The 8,940-nt window shown below is 31.9% G+C and overlaps 1 protein-coding gene and 1 long non-coding RNA gene across 3 annotated transcripts in view; one reads left to right on the forward strand and one right to left on the reverse strand.

The window, feature by feature from the left end:
- Positions 1 to 8,940, reverse strand: part of LOC102671953 — a 35,064-nt gene that overhangs the window by 14,734 nt on the left and 11,390 nt on the right. The window lies entirely within an intron of this gene.
- The window catches only part of LOC102671419, a 2,142-nt gene continuing 370 nt past the window's right edge, over positions 7,169 to 8,940 (forward strand). The window contains exons 1-2 of the long non-coding RNA XR_004151039.1: positions 7,169 to 7,279; positions 8,036 to 8,617. This is a non-coding gene — a long non-coding RNA (uncharacterized LOC102671419). The remainder of the gene's footprint in view (positions 7,280 to 8,035; positions 8,618 to 8,940) is intronic.

The raw sequence follows: 8,940 nt of genomic DNA on the forward strand, positions 1-8,940 counted from the left end.
ATTTTAATCAGGATGGAACAATTTTCAGCTTCCAAGTTTTGCACGCGGGTTGATGTGTATATAAGTACGTTGCTCTTTCATTTTTTTTCGAGTGTTCTTTCTGAAAATTTTGTAGCTAAACTTGACAAATTGAGGAACGCTGAGAGTCACTGGTACAAAGGTAAAAATTTATACTCGCTATATATATATTTCAGTGCATATGTACACAAAAAAAATGAGAAATGTTAATCATACCCTGTTTCCCATAGCGAATGAAAACTGACGTCAAAAAATGACGCATAAAAAACAGCAGTTAATTCCCGCTCAACCAGAATAAATTAATTACGAACGAAATGGTTCAGGTTTCTGCTTAATTGCTCGTTTCCATACAGTTTTTTTACTTCTATTCTTCAACTATTATTAGTGAAATCAAATAAAAAAAAAATCGATCGCAAAATGGCTTCCGTTAAGATAAAAATGATCTCCATATGATTTCTGTTAATTTTTTACAATCACTGCAAAAAACAAACGATAAAATTTACTTATTGTTTCAGTATTTGATCTTATTTTGCAATAATCAAAATTTTAATATTTTCGATAAAACTGTTCTACCATTAAATTTCACTATTTTATGTAAAGCTTTAATTCAACAAAACTGTAATGCACTAGTCACAGGAACAGGATTAATACGCGAATCGTGCATTTATTCGATGGAACTGTTTGTTTATCAGGAAGTTGACTCGGGTCCTATCCGAAATTTACAATCGCCCCTGTCGCTCTTCAAATAAACCTCTCTCGAAAAATCGATGCGCAATCACGGAACATCACTGGCGAAATTCGCTAGCGACAGCACATAACAATGCACTACATATCATGTCACCGTTTATTGCACCAAATGTATTTCTAATATTTATCGATATATTGTCTAAACAATCGAAACTCTAATCGATCGATAAAAATGTTCGAAATATAATCGAGATTATATTTTTTTTTACAAACATACCAAGATTCACATATCCAACGTTCAATAATATATATTTACACTGACTTGAATTTTGTTCAATTCATCCGTCTCTTGCCTAAAGAATCATAAGATCTATATATTTTTTTTTGTCTCATAACCTACAAAAATGACACGCTTGGTAAATGCAAAAAGCAGCGACAAAGTATTCTTAGGAAAAAGGGAAATTAGCCAATCCAAGAAGGTACGCGCAAGACATTATCTCGGCTACAAAGAGGTTGACAAAGCGAGACTGTTCGCGGATGAAAAATTTCTAGACCATCCCTCATAATCAAGGACATGACTAATGGACTCGCCAGGCTATGGCTATACTGTATTGCACGTTCAACCAGATAGAATGCATAGTGCACGCGTGCCTTCAAGCTACGTGTCTCTTTTACCGACTGAAGTCAATAGTTCTCATTATTTTACAAGAAGAGAACGTGTAATTTTAGCTAACTGCACATGAATATTATAAACTGGATTCGCGAATACCGTGGATCAATAATACTTATTTTGGATTTCAGTGATGCAGATAATTGAAACGAGAACGACGACCTGTCGTTAACCAGAGATCGTTGCCCGATAATCTTAAATTTTCATTTATTTGAGGAATCATTAATGCAATATTATAGAAGATAAAAAATAGAAGAGTAAAAAAGAACAAGAAATAATGAAAATGATGAATACGAAAGGTTTTCAATTTCATCTCTGATAAAATTTTCAACAATTTAACTATGGAAAAATTCGAATCGCTTTGAATATATTGTCTAGATTGAAGAATGTTTGAGAATCTTGAAAAAAAATCTTGAAACATCGGTGCTTCTTAAACGTCTTGAGAACAACTGAAATATGCAGCAGGTGAGTTCAGACAAGAGGAACGGGGAACGAAGCATAGAAAGAGATGGACTGATAAGAGATTTAGAAGGGGCAGAATAAGAGGCGAAAAAGAAGGAGAACAGTTAGAAGGAGGCAAGCAAGCAGCAGTTGATTAACTTTTCACTTGGCGTTATTACTTTGAAACAGCCATACGATTCACGTCCATTGCTTTTAAAAAGTTGCGTTTCAAATATCATTCGATCAATACGCGACCAACTTCACTCGGTTGATTTATCGTTAACAATATTATATTTTAAACTTCCTCGTATTTTTCGCTGAATCCACCGCGCACATTTTATGTCACGAATATTTTTTCCCTATTTCAAGTGGAGATTTGTGTATCTCGTACACATTTATTTTTACGTTCTGCTAATTTTTGAGCTCGGATTATTCTATTAACTATCCTGCTACATTTTCCTGCTGCACTCAAAATTATCCTATCAAAAAAATATCGTGCGTTTATGAATGCATATATATAAACTATCATAAATCCGGATTTTTATTTTACAATTCTTAAAACAGTTAAGAGAAATGTTATATATATTCTGTATAGAAAAATTGCACAATGAAAAGTACATAGGCGAATTAACTTTCATGATCAACGTACGAATAGTACTGAATTTGAATTTATACAATATTTAAAATCTGTTTGTATTTAAAGTGAGATTTGAAATAAATTATAAACTAAATTGTATATTATATACTGAATTCGTAAATTAAATATATTATTTTGCTATCCATTCTTTTTATTTTTAGATAATGTAAAAGATGAAAATAATCGAGAGAGGAGAGAGAGAGAGAATATGGAAGACATAAAGAAAGAGGAAAGAAATAAAATCATTATATTATATGTATCCATCTCAATGAATGTAAATGAGAGAATTCAGAAACACGAAATAATCCCTTATTTTATGAATTCGACAGAATGCTCGCTTGCGCATACACGCAAATATATAGTATACGGTTGCTGAAATTAACCAAGCCTATAAACGAACAAAAGCTCATTGTTGTACGAGAGAAGGTAACTGTTCGATTTGGCTAGTAATATCAAATTTCTATTTGCGAAAATTTAAACGTCGAATCTTATCACAATACTCTTCATTGCAGTTAAATATTGAAATATGACATGATAGGCCAGATAATCCATAATGAAGAATAATAAAATGATTAATTTTTCTCGAACAGCTTTTTTCAACGAATGCACTTATCTATGGTTGATAATATGGATGGTGAGGAAAGAGGTAAGAGAAAATCAAGTAATACCTAGAATCATTTTTAAACGATTTAATTTTTTCATATTTTCTTTTCAAGCGAATAATGATTTATAATGCCATAAATTTTTTAAGTGGATTTCATACAAAAAGAAACACATGAATAAAATAGAATAAAAAAGAAGTATAAGGATAGTATGGAGATAAAAAAAGAAAAATAGAAATTAAAACAAGAATAAAAATAAAACAGGAAAGAGAAACAAAAGGATAGTAACGTACAACGAAAAATGTAGAACAAAAACTGAAGGATATCGAAATAATAAAAAAAAATATATATGTCTAGATAAATGGCTAGATAAGTTTAAATGGACGGATAGATCGACAGCTAGATAGAATGATAAACAACTTGATAAATCTTTTATTTTAGTAACAAAGATTAAAAATATGTAGTAATAGAAATAGAAAATAGAAAATAGAAAATAGAAAAAGAAGGAGGCGAAGTAGAGAATAGAAGCGAGAGAATGAGGAAGAAATTGTCGAGAGCAGTACTGCTAATATCCTGGGGGTGGTCATGGGATAGGGTGCACCTGCGCGTATGACAGATACGCCCCTGGCATAAAGGCGACATTTAGGTCACCGGCTTTTACCGCGGCAGACTGCACATGTAGACAGGTCTTACTAGTGATCGTTTTCACTACTAGCATCAACTCTTTTCTACAAAAAAATTCTTCTTATTAAAACCATTTATGACGATTACTCATTATTAAATTCATTATTAACAGAAAGATTTTTTCAATTATCCTTAAATTATTATGTTTAAATTTCATATCTATCTTTTACGAAATAATACACAATAATACGTTTATAATAAAATAATGAAATTTATTCTAGTTACATAGTTTTGATGAATATAATTATATTATGTCTAGCATACATAGCATATCTGTATAGTTATAAATAGAACATAAATAAAACAATGACATCAAACGCATATATAACAAAAAATTATATCATCAATCAGTTATTATTTAATTCTAATATATTTATCAAACTATATGATATTTACGTACTCGTAATGCAGGACATTTTAAGCAAATGTGAAAAGAAGAGAAAATTCTCCTTGTCTCTTTTTCTCTTACTCTCATCAAAATAGGTTAACCATTATTTATATATTTATCCATTCGATACGCAAGCCAATTATTACTGCACTTTACTGAATACGGAATAAATTACAGAAGAATAAATTGCATAAAGATCATTCAATAACTTTGATTATTTTCTATTTCTTTTTTCTTTATTTTATTATTGACAGTTTTCATTGTTAAATTTGAATAATACATGACAAAAATAATTTTATTAAACAATATGCAACACAAATGGATCAATATAGATTTAAAATATAAACATATTTTTTTTATTAAATATTATAACATTTTAAATTAAGCAAATTAAGATGATAAGAAAAATTATTTTTTATCATATCATAAAAATATATAATATCATAAAAAATGCATGATTTTTTTCTAAATAATGTTCTCTTTTAATTGAAATGTTCTTTGTCTTTATTAAATATAATTTACGATTTAATTTTTGTTTTAAACATACCTGCGTCTTCCAATAAAATAAATATTTCATTAATTTCTAAGCATCAACAACTTAAACAAATGTATTTATAGTGAATATATTATTAAACAGATTGATTCATTTTTCTCGAACAAAAATATTATATTTAAATCTTATATTTACACAATTTAATAAAACTTTATTTAACAATTTGCACTTCTTTAATATTATGACGATTATTCTGTCATCTGGCGACAAGTTTATCAAGCGACAATAATTTGACAATAGTGAACATATACCAAGACATGGTACAGAATGTAACAGGAGGAAAATTATCGTCCTGACGCCAATTCCGATCCTGACAAAGCTTTGTTGGCGACGTCAGTATATTCGGGCATCTGTAAGCTTAAGACACTTCCGGGACAAGGGTAACGACTGTTCCCGTATCTATATATGACACTAGGTAAATGTTCGTTGTACGAGTTGCCGCTTCAAGAGTGGAATTCGTCAAATCAACATAACCTCTTCTCCTTGAACGAAGTAACAAAATATAATTCCTTCTTCTAAAATGTTCCACAATATAGTTAAACGTATTAATAAAATGGGAATAAATATTAAAATTTCTGATTATCGCGGAAGTCTCAAGAGTTCGGTTTGATTATGATCGGTTACAAATTGTTCTCGTAGAAATCGTTTTACATCTCGTTCTCTCGAAGAACTGCTGATGTTTGAACAAAAAATTAATGCGGAAATCAACGATAAACATCGATTCAGAAAAAAGTTATAAACTTTATTATATTACTCAATTTTTTATGTAATTATCTGTAGTCATCAACAAATTAACAATCAAATATATTATTATCTGTTCTTCTATTCAATTTTTTGTTTTGAACGCCAAAAATAACTATATCGTTTGTTTTTTCAGTTTGTTGTAAATTTAAAAGAAAAATAAAACTGTCTGGGAAATACGAGTGGATGAAATAAGAAAATAAAAAAAAACAAAATTATCCAGTTTTTGTCAATATGTTGGTCTGATATTATTCACAGAGCTCTTTGAAAAAATCAACCGAATCAACAATGATAAATTTGAAGCGTAAAGCGAATAATCACGCGAATAGACAAAAACCGAATGGAAACAAAAGCACGCAAATGCGAGAGGAAAAAAATCACGATTCTTCTCTATCGGTTTCGGAACATTTAATTCAGAGATGCAGTGGGAAAGAGTGAGGAGGAAGGTTATTCATGGGAGCGAGCGAATTAATGCGAAAATTTAATGCAGCTGTCACGTGTCCAGCCGTTACTAAATCTACGTATAACGTCATTAAATCGGCGAAATCGGCGCTGCCATGACTCTACACGCGTTTTGTTTCACCTCGTCCACACAGGCCGTATTGTAACGTGTGACCCGTTTTGCACTCACTAATTGTAATAATTTTCTGACTCTCGAGTGTACCATAAAAGCGTCAAAAGGATGCGGACAACCGTTCGAATTACGAGGTTATATAGGTCGTTTCATAGGTTTGGTATACAGGATCGATCATCCAATTGAGAGGTTTATAAAAAAAAAAAGAAAAATATGAAATACAAATAATTTGACGAATATATGTACTTACGTATTCTATGGTGTCGAACAGATTGTGAATCTGCATGTCAACAATCGACATATAACCTCAAAAGGGAACAATTTTTTTTTATATCGTTAACTATTTGTACTATTGGCACAATGATGAATCAATATCTCTCATTTTTTTTATTTTTGTCAAACTTTCATTGAACTTTATTTAAATGAAAAAAGTGTCTTTGGTAAATAGAAATTATTATTGAACGCAGTCTTATTAAAAGAAAAAATTCATTTAAATGAATTGATAATGAAACAATTATTTTCCATTCATTATATTATTAGAAGTTTGTTTTTTTTTTTTTTAGATCAATATGAATTTGCACCGATAGCTCAAAAACTTCCGAGTCTTACAGCGAACTTTTCCATAAATTACATAGAGGAGAATATGGATATACTAAAAAGCAGGTAACAAATATATTCTCTGCGATATTTAGAATCTGGAGAACACAAGTATATATATTATAAATATATATTATAATCTTATGAAGATTGCTAATTCGCTCGATTCGGTAGAATTTGAAAATAATTTAATTAGAAAATCTTGTTTCCAGGAATTTTACATGTTGCTCTTTGCCATAAGTAAATACTAAACATGCTATTACGTAGATACTTATCTTGGATAAAACTAGCACGAATTTGATTATTTCAAAACTTAAAATCAACTATTATCTCACCTGATTTTATCTGATTCGAGGGAGTCGAATACCTAACCTCTTTAAATATTATATTTCATAGAATTAAGAGCTTCTCTTCTTTCTAATATTAATTCTCATATTAATCATGATTAATTTAAACTTGATAATTAAGATATTACTGTAACAAAACGTGATATCTTAGCTTCTGGTATTATTAATTAAAAACACATGATCAACTCGAGCGAAATGATTTTAAAAACGTGCAATTTTCTTTTTCAGCAAAGTAGAAGAGCGCTAATTTCCGATCACGTGGTCGAACAATTCTCCCGAGGAATATTTTCAACCGGTCCTGATGGGAGAAAGTCTGTTCCATTGTTGGAGAATTTTAAAGGTATAATGGAATCTATCGGTAGCTCGTTATTATCTCACCGAGGCGAAATTCAATCGAGCCACCCCTTCATCTCTTGGTTCTCCCCTCTGTGTTCGAACTATGACTTCGGTTTCGGTCAATATTCTGAGTAATCTTCTTCGATGGTTCGCCAATTACGTGAGAGAGAAAAATATATAATTCCATATGGAACAGAAAACCACAAACTCGTTGGTAATTTACTAGCTTTCTTATTTACTATACACAGTTCGGAAGATGATATGGGAAGAGCAATAGAGAAAATTGGTTGATTTCCTACATAGAACACCAACCACTAGTCGAGAAATTAGATTAACAGATTAGCGAACGCTGTGGTCTGATATATGATCTCTCTCGTTCCCTTTCCCCTCCCTCCTCTCTCCTTGTCATTTTATTTTTACATTCCAATTCCATTCCAGTTTCCTCGCTCGAAATTGTAATTGTAATAATTTCTACGCGCGGATGCGTAATACTCTCGAGGGCCAACGTTCGAGTCGCGTAATTAAATTTGTGTTAAACAATTTAATCGCGTAAAATTCGTGCACGACTTGAGAGTATATATATATTGGAGAAAAGAATCGTACAACTAATTTTGAATTGATTTTAGGGAAAAAATAATGAAGGATATATAAAATGTGTGGAATTTCGAGGAAAGATAATTCATCAATAATAATTCATATTAAATTTTTATTATTAATTTTAATTACTCACTCTTTTTAATTAAACGAATTTAAATTTCAGATGACAAGGATAAAAGAAGAGGATCTGTTTATCGATCAGCAGTCAAACATATTTTCAAACCGAACTTTCCGACAATTTATTACATCGATCAGTCTTGGGAATCTCGAGGAATCATAGCTTCAACCTGCTCGAATGGAAAGTCGTCTGCAAAATGTATTCCCTCTCCTCGATACAGTCCATATGCAAACGACGATGCAGTTTGTTTGAATCTGTTCTATCCAAACAGCTGCACCGTGTACTCATTGAAACTATACACCCACGTAAATGTATGTATGCATACAGAATCCCAGAGGTGCACGGTAGTATGGAATCGGTCGACTCTCTTATCCAAGAAGGGAAAGGCAAAACACCGTGAGAGGATACATATGTTCGGTGCAAGCGGCCGGTAATCGATCATGGAAATCCCGTAAAAAGTAGCAGGGATGTCTGGCCCATCGGTCTCCGAGTGTCAAACGAGAATTAATAGTTCGCCAGAGTAATGTACAATGTGTACCAGACCGGTTGGTACACGATGAATAAAGATGAGGCCGATGGACGAATCGCTTCATCGATGTTGAAGAAACAAGGGAGAAAAAAATGGAGGTGGCGTACAGTGCAGAGGAGAAGAAAGACGGGAGGAACGGGAGGCATAGGGATAGGTGGGTGGAGGGAAATACGTTGGCCGAAAAAGGGTAGAAAAAGAAATTAATAATCGGGGCGGGTCACACGATGGTTGTGGCCGTGAGGCCGGGGATAGAGGGGATGGAAAATTTAACCTGACCTTTTTGAAATTCTAATTTCGTTGAAAGCACTTCGAAGCAAGCGGATTTTCATTTTTCCTCCTCTCCCTCCCCCTTTGCGGTCTTTCTTCTTTTTCTTCTCTTTTTGCACCCTGTTTCCTCCTTTTTTTTTTTTTTTTTTTTTTT

Source organism: Apis dorsata, unplaced genomic scaffold (assembly GCF_000469605.1).
Source record: "Apis dorsata unplaced genomic scaffold, Apis dorsata 1.3 scaffold_416, whole genome shotgun sequence".
Lineage (NCBI taxonomy): Eukaryota > Metazoa > Arthropoda > Insecta > Hymenoptera > Apidae > Apis > Apis dorsata.